Source organism: Pristiophorus japonicus, unplaced genomic scaffold (assembly GCF_044704955.1).
Source record: "Pristiophorus japonicus isolate sPriJap1 unplaced genomic scaffold, sPriJap1.hap1 HAP1_SCAFFOLD_75, whole genome shotgun sequence".
Lineage (NCBI taxonomy): Eukaryota > Metazoa > Chordata > Chondrichthyes > Pristiophoridae > Pristiophorus > Pristiophorus japonicus.
Window position 1 is genome coordinate 3,046,821 of NW_027254666.1, and position 22,009 is coordinate 3,068,829.

Here is a 22,009-nt window from a genome sequence, read left to right on the forward strand (position 1 = left end):
CCATTTTTAAATTCAAAACCCTTATAACATTGACGACATGCAGCTAACGTGCAAAAGTAAGAATTCTTTTAATCACCGTTAATTAGCCGATAACCTTCTTCAGAATGAAATAAACAATAATAGAATTACTGAGGAACAGTGGTATCTTCAATCATTCATTTTCTCTTTACATGTGATGAAGTTTTATCCCTATCTCATTTACACGCTGTATGAGAATGGTTTAAAATTGTCAGGTATTATGACTCAGTTGTAAAACCATTGATTGTGTGTGTGCCGATTCTTGATAGGAGGAGCACTTGAGACCGAAGTTCCAGTTCGATATATGTATCAATAGAATCAATTCCCACCAGTTTCTTTAAACCCAATAACATAATTTATTTCTAATGGGCTGGATGGAGAAACATGATCCATGTAAAAAATTGTTATCGTTTTACTTGAACTGAATGCTCATAAAATATTGGAGTGGGAACTAATTGGATAATAGCACAGCTGGCAACATTTGCGGAATAGATTCGTGCAGCCAAAACGCACAATGACAAGCTGGGACTGTGCGGTACCGAATACGCGGTGAAAAACAGTTAAACACTTCGTCCCTGGGTGGGCTCGAACCACCAACTTTTCGGTTAACAGCCGAACGCGCTAACCCATTGCGCCACAGAGACTGATGGAAGTACAAGGTGCAAGACATCCAAAACCAGGGTGTCAGTCAGTTAAAGCTTCAGATTGCTCCGACCGGGATGGAACTTGTCGACTCTCAGTTGTCCTTTTCCCAAATAAATTGAGGGACATTCATTGTGGATGTGTGGAAGCAGTCTGGTCCCACACACTGCAGACACTTCCATGTCACCACCAACCAGCTCTCCCACAACCGGTGTGATCTGCCTTCCAGCCTTCCGGTGCCTTGTCTGTGACAAAGTATTCTGATTGTCTCGAAGCCGGTATTAGGTTTTAATTCCTTTTCAGCACCTGACTGCGGATGTTCCTGTGATTAAACGGGAAAAAATGTTTACAGGGACAGTTGGATTCACCGTTTCTTTGCTTGGTGAAATTTTAAAGATTTAAAAAGCGATGCACATCAACCCCAAACCTCCCTTGAGAGGGAAGCCCAGTTGCTGTTTCAAGCTTGAATGCAGGTACAAGCAGAACTTATTCAAAGAAAGTCCAAGTCCCTGAGACGCCTGATTATTTGCACCAAACTCCTTTGCAAAGAGTTGAGGTTCATGTTTGGTGATCTGGGCACATCTTTCCCCAAACTACAACACTTCAAACATAACTCAATGGCTGTAAAGCACTTTGGGGCGTCATGAGTTCCTGAAAGGCGCTGCAGATATGCAAGTCCTTCTTTGCAAAAGTTCGATGCAATTTCAAAATTTGCAAGCAATATCAGGGCTCCTCTGGGACCCCTCGTAAATTTCAATGAACAACTCCGAAGGGAGAATCACAGCCCGAGACCAACGAGCCAACTGTTTGACAAACGTGAAGATAAGGTGTAACCATGATCAAAGCTATTTTTGGTCTGTCGCTATTCAGAACATAAGAACTTAAGAACTAGGAGCAGGAGTAGGCCATATGGCCCTTCGAGCCTGCTCCGCCATTTAATATGTTCACGGCTGATCCGATCATGGACTCAAGTCCACATCCCTGCCAGTTCCCCATAAGCCTTATTCCCTTATCAGTGAAGAAGCTACCTCTGTCTTAAATTTATATAATGTTGTGGCATTCTCAGCTCTCTGAGGCAGTGAGTTCGACGGATTTACAACCCTCTGAGAGATGAAATTCCTCCTCATCACAGATTTAAATGGGCGGTCCCTTATTCTGAGATTCTGACCCTAGTTCTAGTCTCCCCGATCAGTGGAAACATCCTCTCTGCATCCACCTTATCAAGCTCCCTCATTACCTTATACGTTTCGATAAGATCACCTCTCATTCTTCTGAATTCCAATGAGTAGAGGCCCAACCGACTCAACCTTTTCTCATAAGTCAACCCCTCATCTCCGGAATCAACCCAGTGAACCTTCTCTGAACTGCCTCCAAAGCAAGTATATCCTTTAGTAAATATTGTAAGTGTTTGTGATCCTCGCCTAATTGCCAGACGGACGGTTTGAATCGCCCCCACCTTATGAAAGTTCTAGATCCGGGAATTATTATTCAGAGTGTAAATTAAATGAGTCACGGAAAGGGATGCTTCGGTGATAAATCGTAGTATATTTATTTGGTCTAATATACAATGGCTCAGTGAAATCACTGTCCCTGTGGAGAATAAAATTCCGGTTACAAACAACATGCATACAGTACAGAAATGAACCGAGTAACACGCAGTCATTCCCTGGTGGATTCTAACCCCACCCCTACCAATGAATTACCCTCCCCAGAATAGCCCTGAAAAGCTGGCCTGCGATATCTGGTTACTGGCTTGGGACACTCGCGACCATGTTCACCACCACACGCAGCCCGTTTCCTTGCTCAGCTCAGCTGTGGGAAGTCACTGCCTGGTCTTAAGTCTCGGTGGCTTCTTCTGCAGTACTGCGGCCCCTTCCTCTGGTACATCGATCTGTGTAGCGAGAGCGAGAGGGAGAGGGGGCTCTCTCTAGACACAAGCTGCAAGCTTCAAGCTCCAAGCTTCACACCAAGCTCCAAGCTAAAAATAAAGTGGAAAGGACCCTGTCTTTCTGGGAGTCTTGCTACCCCTATCTTTCCTGCCAATCTTTAAAACCCCTTTGTTTCTAAGCACGGGTACTTAGTCAGTGATGGGCCATCCCACCCATACAATGGGCTGATGGCCCTTAGTCTGGGCATCTCTCTGAGCTTTTGTGTTGGGAAAGACCCAGCTCCTCCTTGGCTGGCCAGGCTGGTGGGTTCATTGTTCTGTGTCTCCTTCTGAGATGGAGGTGAGAAGTGCTTTTACAAATTAGAGTGGCTTTGTCAGTGGCCCCCCTTCCTGGCCGACAGCTCTTTTGTCAATGGATGACTGACAACTCTTTTGTCCCAGCTAACTTCCATGCGGTCTCTGGAGTTTTAACAAAACCAGCTTTTTCACATGTCTGTGCAGGGTGTCCCCAGCACAGGGAAAATAGACTCAGAAAAATAAAATCCACAAAATATTCTCGACTGAGTCCATTCTTAAAACAGAAACTTTGTGATCTCTTCATTCTGCTCTGCTAATTATCGAACTTGCCACGTAAAAAGTGCGTTGGCATTCCAATGCATTAATGTAAAATTAATGAAAAGAAAATGCAATGTTTTGTCGAGTGCAAAACTTGCAGTGCCTGCATTTCAAAAAGCATTGCTTTTATTCATCCTGCGGAATGCATATTGCACAGATAATCTCAGCACACATTGTGCAGGCAAAGGCAGCATTAGACAACAAAGTGATTTGTCCTCCGCTGATTTGAAGCAGATAACTGACGGTTGAGCACACAATTTGACAACTAGACTTGTAGATCAAGCATCAATGAAAAAGGCAACAAAACTGCCCACCAGCACCAGGTGTCTTTCACTTGTTTGTCCCAAATTTGCAGCAGCTGGGACAACAAGAATTTAGGTATCACCAAGATTGAAACGCAGATCGCTGGATTCAAAGTCAAGAGGGCTCACCATTACACCATGGAACCAACTATTCCAAAACTTTTGAAACATACTTCGTCACAGACAAGGCACTGGAAGGCTGGAAAGTAGATCACACCGGTTGTGGGAGAGCTGGTTGGTGGTGACATGGAAGTGTCTGCAGTGTGCGGGACCAGAGTGCTTCCACACATCCACAATGAATGTCCCACCCTTTATTTGGGAAAAGTACAACTGAGAGTAGACAAGTTCCTTCCCGGTCGGAGCAATCGGAAGCTTTAACTGGCTGACACCCTGGTTTTGCATGTCTTGCAGTGTGTATCTGTGGCGCAATGGTTTCGTGCATTCGGCTGGTAACTGAAAGGTGGGTCATCCAAACCCATCTCCGGGCGAAGCCTTTTAATGTTTTTCCCCGAGGATTCGGTGCCGCACAGTTCCAGGTTGTCATCGTGCATTTTGGCTGCACGAATATATTCCGCAAACATTGCAAGCTTTGCTGTTATCCAGTGAGTTCCCACTCCAATACTTTTATGAGCATTCTGCACAAGTAAAACGATAACAATTTTTTACATGGATCATGTTCCTCCATCCAGTCCAATCAAAATAAATTATGTTATTGGGTTCAAAGGAACTGGTGAAAATTGATTCTATTGATACATTTATCGAACTGGAACTTCGGTCCCAAGTGCCCCTCCTATCAAGAATAGACACACACACAATCAATGGTTTTACAACTGAGTCATAAACACTTTACAATTTCTCATACAGCATGTAAATGAGATAGGGATAAAAATTCATCACATGTAAAGAGAAAATAAATGATTAAAGATACTACTGTCCCTCAGTAACTATATAATTATTTATTTCATCCTGAAAAAGGTTATCGGTTATTTAACGGTGATTAAATGAATTCTTATTTTTTCATATTAGCTGCATGTCGTCAATTTTATAAGGTTTTGAATTTAAAAAAGCTGTTACAGAATTTACCGCCCTGACCTGGAATCGAAGCTGTTTTTCGGTGGTATAAGGAGTGGTTTTACCCAATCATTTAAAGGTGATTTCAAAGAATCACGTGGCGTTAAATTCAGATCACGGTTACAATGTGTTTCGGTGTGAAACAAGTGGATTGAAAAGGACAATAATGACACCAAGCATTACGATGCAGCGATGCAGCAATGCAGCGTTCCCTGGTGGTCCAGTGATTAGGATTCGGCGCTCTCACCACCGCGGCCCTGGGTCGATTTCCGGCCAGGGAAATTGCACTTCCATCAAAATTAAAACCTTAGAAGAAAGAGTTACATGCATCTCATGTGAAAAAAAGATTCATTGATTTAAACATCATTAATTAATCCATTGTAGAACTTCAATCATTTAATTTGCCCTGAGTATGTGAGGAACTTTTATCCCGACCTCATTGTATTTTAGGAGCATGGTCCAGCCCCGGTATCTCCACCTGTGAAAGTAGGAAACTGCTGGAAATACACAACAGGACGGGTAGCCTTTGACAAACAATTAAGCCCAGGTTACAGACTCTCTTCCTTCCCCTGCCCTTTGCGGGACACTTGTTCCCCTTTAATTTTACAGACTGACTGAGTTCACTAACCGCGGGGAGAGAGTAGATGCCTCCGCAGCCCCACTATGCTAACATGGAAGATAACACGATGGGGATGTGGGGATGTGGGGTGGTGGGTGGGGATCAGTGACATGTTTGTGTAAAGGGCAGCGGAGGAGAAGGATTGACAGCTGTCAGTGAGGGACAGAAGTTGTTTAAGGTGAGCCAACACATTCCCGATCAGCACAGAAGACATTCACTGGTCAGCTGCCCTCTGCTGTACTTTTGGTCAGAGCGGTTTCCGCAGTGAAGCCGTTATCACGTTTGCTTTCCACGTGAAAGGATCCCGTGCAGGAAGATTATGTTTAAACTTGCTGTGGATGAACAGCCATGGGCGAGTTTATTCTCCTGTCAAAAGGGCAACAGTGGCTTCTCCCTTATTCTTTAATTGCTCTTTATTTCACTACACTAAATAGACATATTTGAGTGAGAGAAATTGTTCCAGGGTGTCGCACACTTCATCTTTTGTTCCCTTTTAAACACATAAAATGAGGCCGGAGGGAATAAATACAGAAAACAAAGCCGAGGGATATAGACAAGAGGAAGAGAGAAGGGGAAATACTGTCCCCACTCAGAACTAATGCAGAAACTCCTCTGCTGCGCTCGGGGTGGCCACCCACAGCCTGGATACACTAACGTCCCAACAGTTCATTGACTGTCGGAGTGGGACCGTGCGGCGCTTCAGAAGAGAGGTCGAAAAAGCAAAGTCACTGATTCAGTCCCATGTGCTTCTCTGACTGACACCGGTGAAACAGTGAGACAGATTTTGGAGCATAGGTCTGGTTATTGTGAAACAGCAAAAAAATATGAAGTCTGGAATTAAATTATTTAATGTGTATCCTGCTCATTTAGTGGTTCGGCATTCACAGAGGGAGCCCGAGTTCGGAAAGTAACTTTTTAATTCAATCTTTTTTCAAATAATTACATGCAATTAATTAAACTCTGTGGGAGGTGTGGTGATTAAAACATCACCGATCGGAAAGGAATTGTCCGCGGGAAGCCTCCAACCGGAATTTTTGGGCCAATATTCCCACCCGGATTGTTTTGCAGACTTACAGTCAATACTTCAATAACTGAACTGTAATAATTTCAGGAGCTTTCATCATAGATGATATTTTACACCCTATCTGACGTAACACACTCTGAATTTTTGAAATTGGTTTCAAATGTTCATTGCTCAGAAGACAAGGAACCTGGGGTACTTTTTTCAATTTATTTCACAGCAAATATATTCTAAAATGATGATTCTGCCCGGGCTCAAACCAGGTCCCTTTCGTGTGTGAGACGAACGTGATAACCACTACACTACAGAAACCACTGTTGAACTTAGTGCACAGAGAGAAGTGTTAAGCCAGAAGGTGTAATTCTGAATCCCTTTCTGTGAAAAAATATTTTCACAAACATTTCTCTGACCGAAGCTGCACAAGTCAAAAATGTTCCTTTCAAAGTCGTCAAACTCCCAAATTAACGCACCCCCCGAATCTTCTGGATCAGAAAGCTCCAGTTGTGCCGACTCAATCCATAAATCTGACTTTACTTATCCTGTATTTTAGGAGATTGGTTTAAAATGTTCATTGCTCATAAGACACGGAACCTGGGGCTACTTTTGTTCAATGTATTTCACAGCAAATATATTCTAAAATAAAGCACGCGCCCAGGTTCAAACCAGGGACATTTCATGTGGGAGGTGAACATGATAACGGCTACACTACGTAAACCTTTCCTTCACCCAGCCCCCGGTTCGTCATTTGTACCACAATTAAACCCAATGAGATCGGGATAAAAGTTCCTCACATGCTCATGGCAAAATAAATGGTAAAAGATTTACAAAATAATTTATGTATTAATTAATGATGTTCAAGTCAATGATTCTTATTTTTTATACATGATTTGCATATAGATCTGTAAAATAAATGAACTCTTTTTTTTATAAGGTTTTGAATTAAAAGTACAACTTCCCAGGGTGGGAATTGAACCCAGGACACAACGTTGAGAGCATGGAATCATTACCACTCGACAACCAGGGACCAATATACCGTTTTACTGCTGCATCATTATAGTTCATGACATTATTGTCATTTTCAGTTCACTTGATTCACACCGAAACAGATTGTAACTGTTGTGTATGCATGCATGTTTACTGTGTGACGTCTGCAACACTGCTGTGCAACACTGAATGTACTCTTACACTGTACACACCTTACCTACACCAGAGAATGCTGCTGCTTGAGACCGAAAGGTTACATGCAACCCAGTATATAAAGGAGCTCACAGCATGTTGTCCTCACTCGATGAGCTTCAAATAACGGACTGCGGGTCTGCACAGTTTAAGTATCATACCCTGCCTCGTGGGGTCATTACTCAAGGTGCCTACATACACTACAGTAAACGCCACTTGAAATCACATTCAAATGATTCACTGAATCCACCCCTTGTACCACCGCAACACAGGTTTGATTCTTGGTCAGGGAGATAATATTTACAACACAGTTTTCAAACTAATAGCCCTATATAAATGTCAACATGCAGCTAATGTAAAAAAATGAATTCATTTAATCACGTTCAATTAACCGATAACTTTCTTTTGCTGAATTAAAGAAATGATAATATGGTTACTGAGGGATAGTGGTACATAAGAACATAAGAACATAAAAATTAGGAACAGGAGTCGGCCATCTCGCCCCTCGAGCCGGCTCCGCCATTCAACAAGATCATGGCTGATCTGGCCGTGGACTCAGCTCCACTTATCCGCCCGTTCCTCATAACCCTTAATTCCCGTATTGGTTAAAAATCTATCGATCTGTGACTTGAATACATTCAATGAGCCAGCCTCAACTGCTTCCTTGGGCAGAGAATTCCACAGATTCACAACCCTCTGGGAGAACGAATTCCTTCTCAACTCGGTTTTAAATTGGCTCCCCCGTATTTTGAGGATGTGCCCCCTAGTTCTAGTCTCCCCGACCAGTGGAAACAACCTCTCTGCCTCTATCTTGTCTATCCCTTTCATTATTTTAAATGTTTCAATAAGATCACCCCTCATCCTTCTGAACTCCAACGAGTAAAGACCAAGTCTATTCAATCTATCATCATAAGGTAACCCCCTCATCTCCGGAATCAGCCTAGTGAATTGTCTCTGTACCCCCTCCAAAGCTAGTATATCCTTCCTGAAGTAAGGTGACCAAAATTGCATGCAGTACTCCAGGTGCGGCCTCACCAATACCCTCTACAGTTGCAGCAGGACCTCCCTGCGTTTGTACTCATTGCCTCTCGCAATGAAGGCCAACATTCCATTCGGCTTCCTGATTACCTGTTGCACCTGCAAACTAACTTTTTGGGATTCATGCACAAGGGACCCAGGTCCCTCTGCACCGCAGCATGTTGCAATTTCTCCCCATTCAAATAATATTCCCTTTTTCCTGTTTTTTTTCCCAAGGTGGATGACATCACACTTTCTGACATTGTATTCCATCTGCCAAACCTTAGCCCATTCATTTAACCTATCTAAATCTCTTTGCAGCCTCTCTGTGTCCTCTACACAACCTGCTTTCCCACTAATCTTTGTGTCATCTGCAAATTTTGTTGCACTACACTCTGTCCCCTCTTCCTAGGTCATCAATGTATATTGTAAACAGTTGTGGTCCCAGCACCGATCCCAGTGGCACACCACTAACCACCGATTTCCAACCCGAAAGGGGCCCATTTATCCCGACTCTCTGCTTTCTGTTAGCCAGCCAATTCTCTATCCATGCTAATACATTTCCACTGACTTCGCGTACCTTTATCTTCTGCAGTAACCTTTTGTGTCATACCTTATCGAATGCCTTTTGAAAATCTAAATACACCACATCCATCGGGACACCTCTATCCACCATGCTCGTTATATCCTCAAAGAATTCCAGTAAATGAGTTAAACATGATTTCCCCTTCATGAATCCATGCTGCGTCTGCTTGATTGCACTATTCCTACCTAGATGACCCGCTATTTCTTCCTTCATGATAGTTTCAAGCATTTTCCCTACTACAGATGTTAAACTAACCAGCCTATAGTTCCCTGCCTTTTGTCTGCCCCTTTTTTAAACAGAGACGTTACATTAGCTGCTTTCCAATCCGCTGGTACCTCCCCAGAGTCCAGAGAATTTTGGTAGATTATAACGAATGCATCTGCTATAACTTCCGCCATCTCTTTTAATACCCTGGCGTTTCATCAGGACCAGGGGACTTGTCTACCTTGAGTCCCATTAGCCTGTCCAGCACTAACCCCCGAGTGATAGTGATTGTTTCAAGGTCCTCCCTTCCCACAATCCTGTGACGAGCAATTTCTGGCATGGTTTCTGTGTCTTCCATTGTGAAGACCGAAGCAAAATAATTGTTTAATATCTCAGCCATTTTCACATTTCCCATTATGAAATCCCCCTTTTCATCTTCTAAGGGACCAACATTTACTTTAGTCACTCTCTTCCGTTTTATATATCGGTAAAAGCTTTAACTATCCGTTTTTATGCTTTGCACAAGTTTACCTTTGTAATCTATCTTTCCTTTCTTTATTGTTTTCTTTGTCATTCTTTGCTGTCGTTTAAAATTTTCCTAATCTTCTATTTTCCCACTAACCTTGGCCACCTTATACGCATTGGTTTTTAATTTGATATTCTCCTTTATTTCCTTGGTTATCCACGGCTGGTTATCCCTTCTCTTACCGCCCTTCTTTTTCACTGGAATATATTTTTATTGAGCACTATGAAAGAGCTCCTTAAAAGTCCTCCACTGTTCCTCAATTGTGCCACCGTTTAGTCTGTGTTTCCAGTCTACTTTAGCCAACTCTGCCCTCATCCCACTGTAGATCCCTTTGTTTAAGCATAGTCCGCTCGTTTGAGACATTACTTCCTCACCCCCAATCTGTATTACAAATTCAACCATACTGTGATCACTTATTCCGAGAGGATCTTTTACGAGCTTCAATCATTAATTTTCTCTTTACATGTGATGAACTTTTATCCCTATCTCGTTTACACGCTGTATTTTAGGAGAATGGTTTAAAATTTTAAGTGCTTATTGTCATGTATTCAACCAACATTGTAACCCATATATAATCTGACCTCAGTTGTACACTGTGAGAACAATGACCACTAGATGGTGAACTTGTGGGAGACACTGCTAACCTGGACCTTCAGGTATAAAAGGGGAAGCTCCACCCAATTTCATCACTTGAATGCAAAGGAATAAAGGACAGGTCACAGACTGACCTACTCTCAAGCATGGGCCTCGTGTGAATTTATACTGTACAGCAAGGATGTATCACTTATGACTCCAGGAACCCGGTGCAACTTTTGTTAAAATTAACAGGACCAACTATTTCACAGAAAAAATCTTCTCTGACATAATGTTTTTAGATCATGCACTGGTCGATCATTCTTCGGTGCAAAGTGGATGAACTGACCCTTCCCCACATTGAACCCCAGTAATCATAGTTAAGGGGAGATTTAATAGAGATTTTCAGAATTATGGGGAAACTGTTTCCACGGGCAGGAGTGTCAGTAACCAGAGGACACAGACATAAGATAATTGGTAAACGGAAAAATCCGGGGCGGGGGATGTGGGGTGAGGAGATGTATTTTTACGTGCTCCTGATCCTTACATGTTTATGATCTTATGACCTTTCAAAGGAGAACAATCTCGCCCCTGAGCATGTATGAGGAGAAAGCTCCAGAAAATATTCCCGCCCGGTGAGCTTTCGTGTGTGAGGCGAACGTGTTAACCGCTATACTGCGGAAACATCTCCAATTTCAGCACCCGGTCAGACGGAAATGTTAAGCGAGCAGGTGAACTGCTGAATCCCACTTTTAAGGAGTTGGTCGTGGTGCCGAACAAATGGGTTTTGCTTGATGACGATAAGGAAGAAGTGGGATTCGAACCCACACTTCCAGAAAAAACAGGAAACTGAACACAGCACCTGAGACCGCTCGGCCATCCTGACTATTTCATGCTGTATGTGGCCATCTGCATGTTGAATTTGAACGTTTGTATCCTGTCACATGAAATAAATGAGGGCAGCAGGCGGATCTCTGCCTGACACCGGGGAAACAGTGAGACAGACCTTGGAGCAAGGGTCTGGTTATTGTTAAACAGCAAAGAAAATATTAATTCTGGAATTATCCAAAAGCAATGTGACCTCGACGTGAAATAATATGGGGCTCAGTTTTGCCAGTATTTTCACAACTTAATGTTGCAATGTGAAACAATGCAGGAAATCAGTGGTGAAGATAAAATCCCACGGTGCTCATTTTCAAGTTCAACACAGTACGATTTGAAATAAAGTGAAAGAATTTTACAGTGAAAAGATTTGGAAGTGTTCCTTGTATTTGTGTCTTTAATTAAACTTTGTGGCGTCTGACTCCCGTTCATGCCTCTGCTGAATAAGAAAGGAGGGTTTGACGTTGACCAGACTGCACTGCCCCTGATATTTGTGAGCTCATCCTTTATATTCAGTGGTTTCTCGCCCTTTGATGGACTGTAGTGTGGCGGATATCACGTTGGCCTCACACGCGAAAGGTCCCCGGTGGATCCGTTTTCTCTCACTGAAAGTTATCTATTTATTGGTTAAATATAGAGCAATTCAGGAATAAAGTAGCCCTTTTGCCAGGAGAATAAATAGCAAATAAAAACAGCAAATGCTGGAAATCTCAGCAGGTCAGGCAGCATTTGCCAGGAGACTAAACTTGCCTCCGATTCTTCATCCACAGTAAGTTTAGGGAAATTCCAACGTCCTGGGCCTGTACAAAGTTTCTACGGATTGCGGGATTTACGCATATCTTGACCAGCAAATATCCTCAAAAAACTTGCAGCTGAAAAAGCAAGCGCACAGCGTAATTTTACAGGCGCAAGTGTTTAAAAACACTCATAACCAAAATAAAATAAAATAAACACAAATAAAAAAAAAAACTCTGCCAACTAAGGTAAGTTTATTTTTAACCCGAATTACAAAGCTTAAAAAAAATTGGAACTATCTTGTTTTTTTCTAATACGTTTATTAACTTTAATTTAAATTAATTTTAATTATGAGAGGTCTGTTTTTTATTATTTCTCAGTGTGTGTGTGTTTTTTGTTCTCATGAATAGCACTGAGAACTCGTAGGTCCGCGAGTCCCATTGCTATTAATGGGAAAGCTGTGGAATACGTACCTGATTGGCTGAGCAGTCACACGTGGTATCCCTCCGGACGGGAGTGTGCTTCGCAGCGCGGGAAGAGAAGGCCTCCCCAGCGGAATCCACGGTGCCTCCTAGACCACCAGGTAGGTTCATAAAACTTCTCCGGTCGGAAGGGAATTGTCCGTGGGAAGCCTCCAACCGGAATTTTTGGGCCAATATTCACACCCGGATTGTTTTGCAGACTTACAGTCGATATTTCAAAAACTGAACTGTAATAATTTCAGGAGCTTTAATCATCGATGAAATTTTACACCCTATCTGACTTAACACACTCTGTATTTAATCAGATTGGTTTAAAATGTTCATTGCTCAAAAGACAAGGAACCTGGGGTACTTATGTTCAACTTATTTCACAGCAAATATATTCTAAAATGATATTTCTGCCTGGGTTTGAACATGGGACCTTTTGTGTGTGAGAGACTAACATGATAACTGCTACACAATGGAAACCCCTGCTTAACTGCCTGCCCAGAGAGAAGTGTTAAGCCAGAAGGTGTAATTCTGAATCCCTTTCAGTGAAAAAATCATGACACAAACATTTCTCTGACCGAAGCTGAACAAGTCAAAAATGTTCCTTTCAAAGTCGTTAAACTCCCAACTTTCCGTGCCACCCGAATCTTCTGAATCAGAAAGCTCTAGATGTACCGATTCAATACACAAATAAAAAATAAAAACAGATTTGCTGGAAATCTCAGCTGGTAAGACAGCATCAGCGTTTTTACCAGGAGACTCAGCTCCCTCCGATTGTTCATCCACAGCAAGTTTAAACATAATATAGAAACATGGAACGGTTACAGCACGGAAGTAGTCCGTTCGGCCTGTCGAGCCCGTGCCGACTCTCAGCTAGTCCCACTCCTCCGGCCTTTACCCGTACCCCTGAGATATTTTTCCTTCCGATACTTATCCAAATCCATTTTGAAAGATAAGATTAATTCTGCCTCCGCCACCCTTTCAGGCAGCGCATTCCGGATCTTAACCACTCGTTGCCAAATAGCCTCCTCCTGTTCCAATGTTCCTGTGTATAAAGTCTGGGAAACACGAGATCAATTGCTGCCACTCTCACAGCCTTCCTAAATATAGCACCGTCATTCTATTCTCGTAAAACCAGCTCCTGAAGTATCGGCCAGCTGTGTTGGTTAGAGCTCTGGTTATGTTCCTAAGACAACATCTACCACTGTGTGTCTGTAGTGTAGTGGTTATCATCTTCCACAAACACACCAAAGTTCCCCGGTTGGAATCACTTTGAAAACATTAAAATGGGCCAAATGGCCGACTCCTGTTCCTAATTCTTACGTTCTTATGATCTTATGTCCTTTCACTGGAGAACAATCTCTCCCCTGAACATGCATGAGGAGCAAGTTCCAATAAAATATTTCCACCCGGTGAGCTTTCCCGTGTGAGGCGAACGTGTTAAATGCAACACTGCGGGCACATCTCCACTTGCAGCAACAGGTCAGACGGAAATGTTCAGCGAGCAGCTGAACTACTAAATCCCACTTTTAAGGACTTTGTCGTGGTGTCAGAACAAATTCTGGGTGAGCCTCCATTTGCCGGCGAAGTTTGAACTTGCGGTTAGAACTTTTGCAAAGAATGACTTGCATTTTTACGTGGCCTTTCAACAACTCAGGATATCCCCAAGTGATTTAAAGGCAATGAAGTACCGATGGAGCCTTGTAATGTGGGGAAAGATGGGCCCCAATCACCCCACACGCATCTCAACACTTTCAGAAGCAAGAGAGTGTGTAACCTGGGTCTATAACATAAAGTAATGGGCTCATTAACGATTAAAGCCCATTATTAATCCTCTCACACACCTCAATTATGTTTCTGCAATGAATTGATGGAAACTTCAATAACTGAACTTCAATGAGTTCACGAACTTTAATCATTGATGAAGTTTTATCCTCTATCTGATTTTACGCACACTGTATTTTAGAAGAGTGAGTTAAAATGCCCATCGCTCATGATACAAGGAACCTGGGGCTACTTTTTAAAAATATATTCCACGGAAAAATATTCTTCAAAATAATGTTTCTGTCTGTGCTCAAACCGAGGATATTTCACATGTGCAGCGAAGGTGATAACCGTTGCACGACGGAAACCTCTGCTTACACCTCGAAAAAAAGCATCCTGCAGCGCTGCCTCACTTCCCAGCAACAGATCAAAGCCACAAACAAACCCATCGATTATTCCCACTTCCCCACCTCCACAGATACTGCCCGACCTGCTGAGTGTTTCCAGCATTTTCTGTTTTTACTGAATACACAAACACAGGTATTCATTGAAAATCAAACTGGAGGTGGCCACACACAGATTGAACAGAGCCAGAGAGACAGACAGGATCGGGAAACACTCGGAAATGGGGCGAAACCAACAGGCGCCTGGCTGCAATCACCGACAGGGACATGTGATTTAAATAATTCCGGCTAGCTCAGTAGATGCAGCATGAGACTCTTAATCTTGGGGTCGTGGGTTTGAGCCCCATGTTGGATGAATCATTATCGTTAAATTTTATGTCGCTTTCTCGGGCAAACTTCATTAATTAACTGATCAGCTTGTTTTGCACAGTGAAAGTAATGTTAACTGAGGGAAAGTCGATAATTGAATAATTGGTTCTGTGCATTGCAAGTTAACTGTTAAACCATATCCCATTTTACACACTGTACTTCAGGCATCTGATTCAGAATGTTCATTGCAACATGAACGTGCCCCTGGGGAAACAGTGAGACAGGTTTTCGAGCAAGGGTCTGGTTATTGTGAAACAGCAAACACAATATCAATTCCGGAAGAACAAAAGCTAAATTAACTGATTTGAACACGCAGCCTCCTGATCGGGAGTTGGACCCGTAACCGTTGCACCACGATGTCCAGATTCTACAACACTCCCAGCGGATTGGAACGTAGAAAATGTACCATCGCTAATCAAAAAAGGAGGGAGAGAGAAAACCGGGAATTACAGGACAGTTAGTCTGACAGCAGTCATCGGGAAAATGCTGTAATCCATTGTTAAGGAAGTGGTATCAGGGCACTTCGAAAATTATAACATGATTTGACAAAGTCAACAAGGTTTTATGTAAATGTCATGGGCAGGTAAAGAAAATAATCAAATAAGACTAATGTTAAAGCTGGCCTTTATATCGAGCGAACTCGATCACCAGCAAGTGATCAGGACGGCCAATGGAATCTTGGCCTTTATTGCAAAGGGGATGGAGTATCAAAGCAGGGAAATCTTGCTACAGTTATACAGGGTATTGGTGAGGCCACACCTGGAATACTGCATGCAGTTTTGTTTTCCATATTTACGAAAGGATATATTTGCTCTGGAAGCAGTTCAGAGAAGGTTCACTCACTTGATTCTGGAGATGAGGGGGTTGACTTATGAGGAAAGGTTGTTCAGATTGGGCCTCTACTCATTGGAATTCTGAAGAATGAGAGGTGATCTGATCAAAATGTATAAGATTATGAGGGGGCTTGCCAAGGTGGATGCAGAGAGGATGTTTCCACTGGTGGGGGAGACTAGAACTTGGGGGCATGATCTTAGAATAAGGGGCCACCCATTTAAAACTGAGATGAGGAGAAATTTCTTCTTTCAGAGGGTTGTAAATCTGTGGAATTCTCAGTGAGCTGTGGAAGCTGGGACATTGAATATATTTGAGACAGAAATCGATAATTTCTTAAACGATAAGGGGATAAGGGGTTATGGGGAGCGGAATCAATGATCAGATCAGCCATGATCTTATTGAATGGCGGAGCAGGCTCGAGGGGCGGTACGGCCGACTCTTGTTCCTATTTCTTATGTTCGTATAACTGGGACAAAAGGGGACAGATGTTGTTTGCAGCTATGCATAAAATGAGGGTGGGGGAATAAATACAGAAAACAAAGCAGAGGGATACAGATAAGAGGAAGAGAGAAGGGGAAATACTGTCCCCACCCAGAACTAATGCAGAAACTCCTCTGCTGCGCTCGGGATGGCCACCCACAGACTGGATACACTAACGTCCCAACAGCTCATTGACTGTCGGAGTGGGACCATGCGGCGCTTCAGAAGACAGGTCGAAAAAGCAAAGTCACTGAATCGATCTCATGTGCTCCTTCTGCCAAGAATAGCTACACACAAAAAATATTTTTATAGAAGTTACACCTGATCTCCAGGTTTGTCAAAAATTTAGCTCGTTGGTCAAGGGGTATGATTCTCGCTTCTGGGTTGTTAATTGAAATTTACGAGAGATCCCGGCCGAGCCCATTATTCTGCCGCGAATTTTAAAATGTCATGGAACTTTTGCAAAGAAGGACTTGCATTTCTGCAGTGCCTTTCAGGAACTCATGACGCCCCAAAGCACTTTACAGCCGTTGATTTATGTTTGAAGTGTTGTAGTGTGGGGAAAGATGTGCCCAAATCACCCCACATGAACCTCAACTCTTTGCGAAGGAGTTTGGTGCAAATAATCAGGTACCTCAGGGATTTGGACTTTCTTTGAATGAGTTCTGCTTGTACCTGCATTCAAGCTTGAAACAGCAACTGAGCTTCCATCTCACGGGAGCAGCGTGTAGCGGTTCGCGAGTTGGTGATGGGGTTTGTGCATTGCTTTCAATCTTTGAAATTTCACCAAGCAAAGAAATGATGAATCCAACTGTCTCTTTAATCATTTTGTTCGGGTTTAATCACAGGAATACCTGCATTCAGGAGCTGAAAAGGAATTAAAATGTAAAGACGGCTTCGGGACAATCAGAATACTTCGTCACAGACAAGGCACCGGAAGGCTGGAAGGTATAACACACCGGTTGTGGGAGAGCTGGTTGGTGGTGACATGGAAGTGTCTGCAGTGTGAGGGACCAGACTGCTTCCACACATCTACAATGAATGTCCCTCCATTTATTTTGGAAATGTACAACTGAGAGTGGACAAGTTCCATCCCGGTCGGAGCAATCTGAAGCTTTAACAGTCTGACATCCTGGATTGGGATATCTTGCAATGTACATTTAAGTTAGTCTCTGTGGCGCAATGGGTTAGCCCGTTTGGCTATTAACCAAAATGTTGGTGGTTTGAGTCCACCCAGGAACAAAGCCTTTCACTGTTTTTTCCCCGAGGATTCAGTGCCGCACAGTTCCGGGTTGTCATTGTGCGTTTTGGCTGCACGAATATATTCCGCAAACATTGCCAGCTGTGCTGTTATCCAGTGAGTTCCCACTCCAATACTTTTATGAACATTCAGTTCATGTAAAATGATAACAATTTTTTATATGGATCATGTTCCTCCATCCAGTCCACTGGAAATAAATGAAGTTATTGGGTTTAAAGGAACTGGTGGAAATTGCCTGGGCTATCGTTATGGCTTTGCTCAGATTCTGAGCTTCAACTGTCAACAGTTTGCGAAGGATTACCTCATGGCCAATGCCAAGCACAAAAAGTCTTTCAGCATTTGTTCTTGGAATCCCTCAAATTTGCAATGTCCTGCGAGACGCCTTAATTCGGCGACATAGCTCGCCACTTCCTCGCCCTCCAACCGTTGGCAGGTGTAGATCCGATACCTCAACATCAGAACGCTTTCTTTAGGATTTAGATGCTCCCGGACCAGCATACACAATTCTTCATAGGATTTAGTTGTTGGTTTCATCAGAGCGAGAAGATTCTTCATGAGGCCATAGGTTGTTGCCCCACAGACGGTAAGAAAGGGTCGCCCTTCATTTGGCAGCGTTCACGTCCCCTTCCAGCTCGTTGGCCATGAAGTATTGGTCCAGTCTCTCCACGAAGGCTTCGCAATCGTCCACTTCTGAGAACTTCTCCAGGATACCAACTGGTCTTTGTATTTTTACGTGGTTGTTCATTGTCTCGTCACCAATTGATACGCTCATAATAAAGCATGAAACTGAGTACGGTGAACAATGAGAAGGTGTGACATTAGCTCCTTTAATAAGACTCCAGAGTGCAGGTACCTCGTGGGTGGACTGCTTATATACCGTGCTCCCAAGGGATGCTGGGATCACTTGGGACTCCAACAGGTACGCCCTCTGGTGGTGGTGTGATACAGGTGGCCAAGGGTTAAATACATAACACAAGGTGTGTATAGAAATCAACCATCAAAAGCCCTGTCATTAACCACAGGGGTTTCCTGCAATTTTCTGATCGCAAAGTGCTTTCAGTCCTTGTCCTTAAAATTGCAGACGTGGAAATTGGGGAGTTTAATGACTTTGAAAGGAGAACATTGTTGTTTGGTGCAGTTCTGGTCAGAGAAATGTTTGTGAAAGGAACTTTTTGCAGAGAGAGGGATTGAGCATTTCAGCTTGTTGCTGAACACTTCTCTCTGGACACTGAGCTAAGCAGCAGTTTCTGTCGTGTAGAGGTTATCACATTTGCCTCACACGTGAAAAGTTCCTGGTTCAAGCCGAGCAGAAATATTATTTCTCAAAAACTTGTCTGCAATAAAATTGAAGAAAAGCTGTTTTGGATACATTGTTGCATGAGCAATGAACATTTAAAATCAGTCTCCTCAAATACAGATTGTTTAAAATCAGATCGGGGATAAAACTTCATCAAGGATTAAAGTTTCATGAATTATTAAAGTTCACTTATTGAAGTTTTGACTGTCCCTGTCAGCATTTCATTCATTCTGTGAAACAACACTATCGGTTTACACCAGCAGATCTAAGCTGCATTTGAAACCACAAACAACTCATTAATTATTCGCTTTTCCCCAGTTCCAGAGCTCAGAGGGTTATTGTCAATCCCTGGGATGCAAGCTACCTCGGACCCGGACCAAAGCTCCCCGTACACCGAGCACAGGCTCAGGAAAACCCCGGGGGAGAGGAAAACCCCGGGGGAAAACCCCAGCAGCCGTGAACAAGTGCCCGGGCTGAAACTTTCCAGAGCAACAACTTGTAACTGGAGCATCTAACAGTAAGGACGGCCGAGCGGTCTGAGGCACAGCTTTCATTATTTGATTAAATTATCAACTCTCCCTCATTTCGCATTTTTATCATTGTGCAAAAGAAGATCATGGGTTCATTAATGATATTTACCCACGAAAGCAACATAAAAGTTCAATGGAAAGTAATCGCCCAACGTGGGGCTCGAACCCACGACCCTGAGATTAAGAGTCTCATGCTCTACCGACTGAGCTAGCCGGGCTCCTCAACATTTACTCTGTCAATCCCCTTCAGAATATTGTCTGTTTCAATGAGATCACCTCTCATTCTTCTAAACTCCAGAGAGTATCGGCATATTCTGCACAATCTCTCACCATAGGACAGACCTCTCATCCCAGGAATCAATCTGGTGAACCTCCGTTGTACCACCTCCCAGGCAAGTGTATCCTTCCTCAGATAAGGAGACCAAAACTGTGCGCAGTACTCCAGGCGTGGTCTCACCAGGGCCCTGTACAATTGGAGCAAGACTTCCTTACTCTTGTACTATGGGCGATATATTAGGTACTATGGGCCGAATATCCTGTTTTTCTGCTGATTCTCCGGTTGTATAAAAAGTTATTAAAATTCAACAGTCGCTCGGCAAACATATTTGTATTTCCTTCAGTGTGCAACACATGTGGGTGGATTAATGATGATTGAAACAATTATTCAGTATCTCTCAGACTTGAATTATTTTTGTCAACTTGCTCTGTAAAAATGCTCTCCCTGACCAGGAATCAAACCCAGACCACGGCAGTGAGAGCACCAAATCCTAACCACTAGACTACCAGGGAACACTGCTTTCAGCCTTTGCGATAGCTTTAAATATAGTCAGCTTACAATCACAGCTGAGAATTGGGCGGTGACACGGCGTGTAACTGGATTTGCTGGGAGCAGCGTGGAGGCCCCGACCTGCGTGAGAACACCAGCGGCAGGTCGGGGCCATAAAAGGAGCGGTGAGCGGCGGCATGGGAGCAGCGTGGTGGTGCACCACGGCAAGGTACAGCGCGTGCTGGTGCAGGAGGGTGCCGACAGCGAAGAGTGATGTCATCAAAGTCCAGGTCGGTGATTGGAGCGTGGGCAGGTACAGCAAGAGCAGTGAGAGACTGTGGAGGGATGTGATCGGGGGCCAGGGGCGGCGTGAGTTCAGGGCCAGGGGCCCAGGGGCGGCGTGAGTTCAGGGCCTGGGGCCCAGGGGCAGCACGGGCCAGCCCACACTGCGATATGTGGGGGCACTGGGTCCGTGCAGCAGAGCTGGTCTCCAGTCATCTTGGATAACCCTTGCCACTGGACCTAGACCTCGCTGTCAAGCCCGTGTGATGGCTGGGGTGCAACGGCCACCACACGTTAAAAAAATCCACACACAGGCATCTTCCACCCTTCAACATGCAGTTCGGGACCTGGAATATGAGGTCCACCATTGAAACACCTGTGAACTCATCCTTTTTTGGCGAGGAAGCAAGTCATCCTCGCTTCGAGGGACTGCCTTTGATGATGATGAACTGGATTTGCTGCAGTCCGCGGGCAGCAGATGATGAAAGCGGGCGTGAGAGGGTGAGTGACAGGTGGGCACTGCTTCTGATGCTGTCTGACCCACGGTGGGAGTGGCCGGGCATTTTAAAGCCCTTTCATTGCACCAATGCAGGGTAAATGAAACTATGTTTCAGGAACCTTCATGTACACAAACATGAGCACTCTGCACTGTAGACCTCGTGGTGCAACGGTAGTGTGTCTGACTCCAGATCAGAAGGCTGCGGGTTTATATCACGTCGGGGTCACTGTACTTTTCCATATTGTTCTTCCGGAATTGAGATTTCCTTTGCTGTATCACAATTTACTTTGCCACCCATCTTTGTACCATCAGCAAACTTGGCTCCATTACACTGGGTCCCTGTATCCCTGGGATAGGGGAGGGAAGACACACCGGAGAAGTGTGAGCATGTGGACCGGAGAAGTTGCAGCTGCTGGAGCTGTGCGTTTTATCGGGGAGGGACGGGGGGAGAGCCCGCCGAGCGACCGGAGAAGCTGAGAAGCTGCTGTGCTTTTCATCGGGTTTGACACTGTTTACAAATGGCAGAGTGCCAAGTTTTCTCTCCCTACTGCCCATGCGCGAAGGTGCCGGCAGTATTTCCGGTGCAGGCATTTGGCTCCGCCCCCCACTTCACCATCGACACCACGCCAGGACTCCGGGGACTGTACACAGCGGCCAGGAGGGGGCGAGTTTTTCCCCGCGCCATTTCCAGCGCGCAAAGTCGGTGCGCTTGAGGTCAGTGTGCCGAAAAAACTGCTTGGGGAAAATCTAGCCCTTGAAGAGTAAGGAGTACACTGAAGGAAATACAAATATGTTTGCCGAGCAACTGTCAAATTTTAATAACTTTTTTTACAACCATCGAATCAGCAAAAAAACAGGGCACTCACCCCATAGTACCTAATATATAGCCCACAGTACAAGAGTAAGGAAGTCTTGCTACAATTGTACAGAGCCCTGGTGAGACCACACCTGGAGTACTGCGCACAGTTTTGGTTTCCTCATTTAAGGAAGGAAATATTTGCCTGGGAGGTGGTACAACAGAGGTTCACCAGATTGATTCCTGGAATGAGAGGACTGTCTTAAGTTGAGAGATTGTGTAGAATGGGCCGATACTCTCCGGAGTTTAGAAGAATGAGAGGTGATCTCATTGAAACACACAATATTCGAAAGGGGATTGACAGGGTAGATGCTGAGAGGTT

General features: G+C 44.0%; 3 non-coding genes across 3 annotated transcripts; all 3 read right to left on the minus strand.

Moving 5' to 3' along the window:
* Positions 1 to 588: 588 nt before the first annotated feature.
* Positions 589 to 662, minus strand: trnan-guu (transfer RNA asparagine (anticodon GUU)). Its single transcript has one exon. It is a non-coding gene; the product is annotated as a tRNA-Asn (tRNA).
* A 5,753-nt stretch (positions 663 to 6,415) lies between these two features.
* On the minus strand, positions 6,416 to 6,489 carry trnav-cac (transfer RNA valine (anticodon CAC)). The gene has a single exon. It is a non-coding gene; the product is annotated as a tRNA-Val (tRNA).
* A 12,940-nt stretch (positions 6,490 to 19,429) lies between these two features.
* Positions 19,430 to 19,502, minus strand: trnak-cuu (transfer RNA lysine (anticodon CUU)). Its single transcript has one exon. It is a non-coding gene; the product is annotated as a tRNA-Lys (tRNA).
* Between the last annotated feature and the right edge of the window lie 2,507 nt (positions 19,503 to 22,009).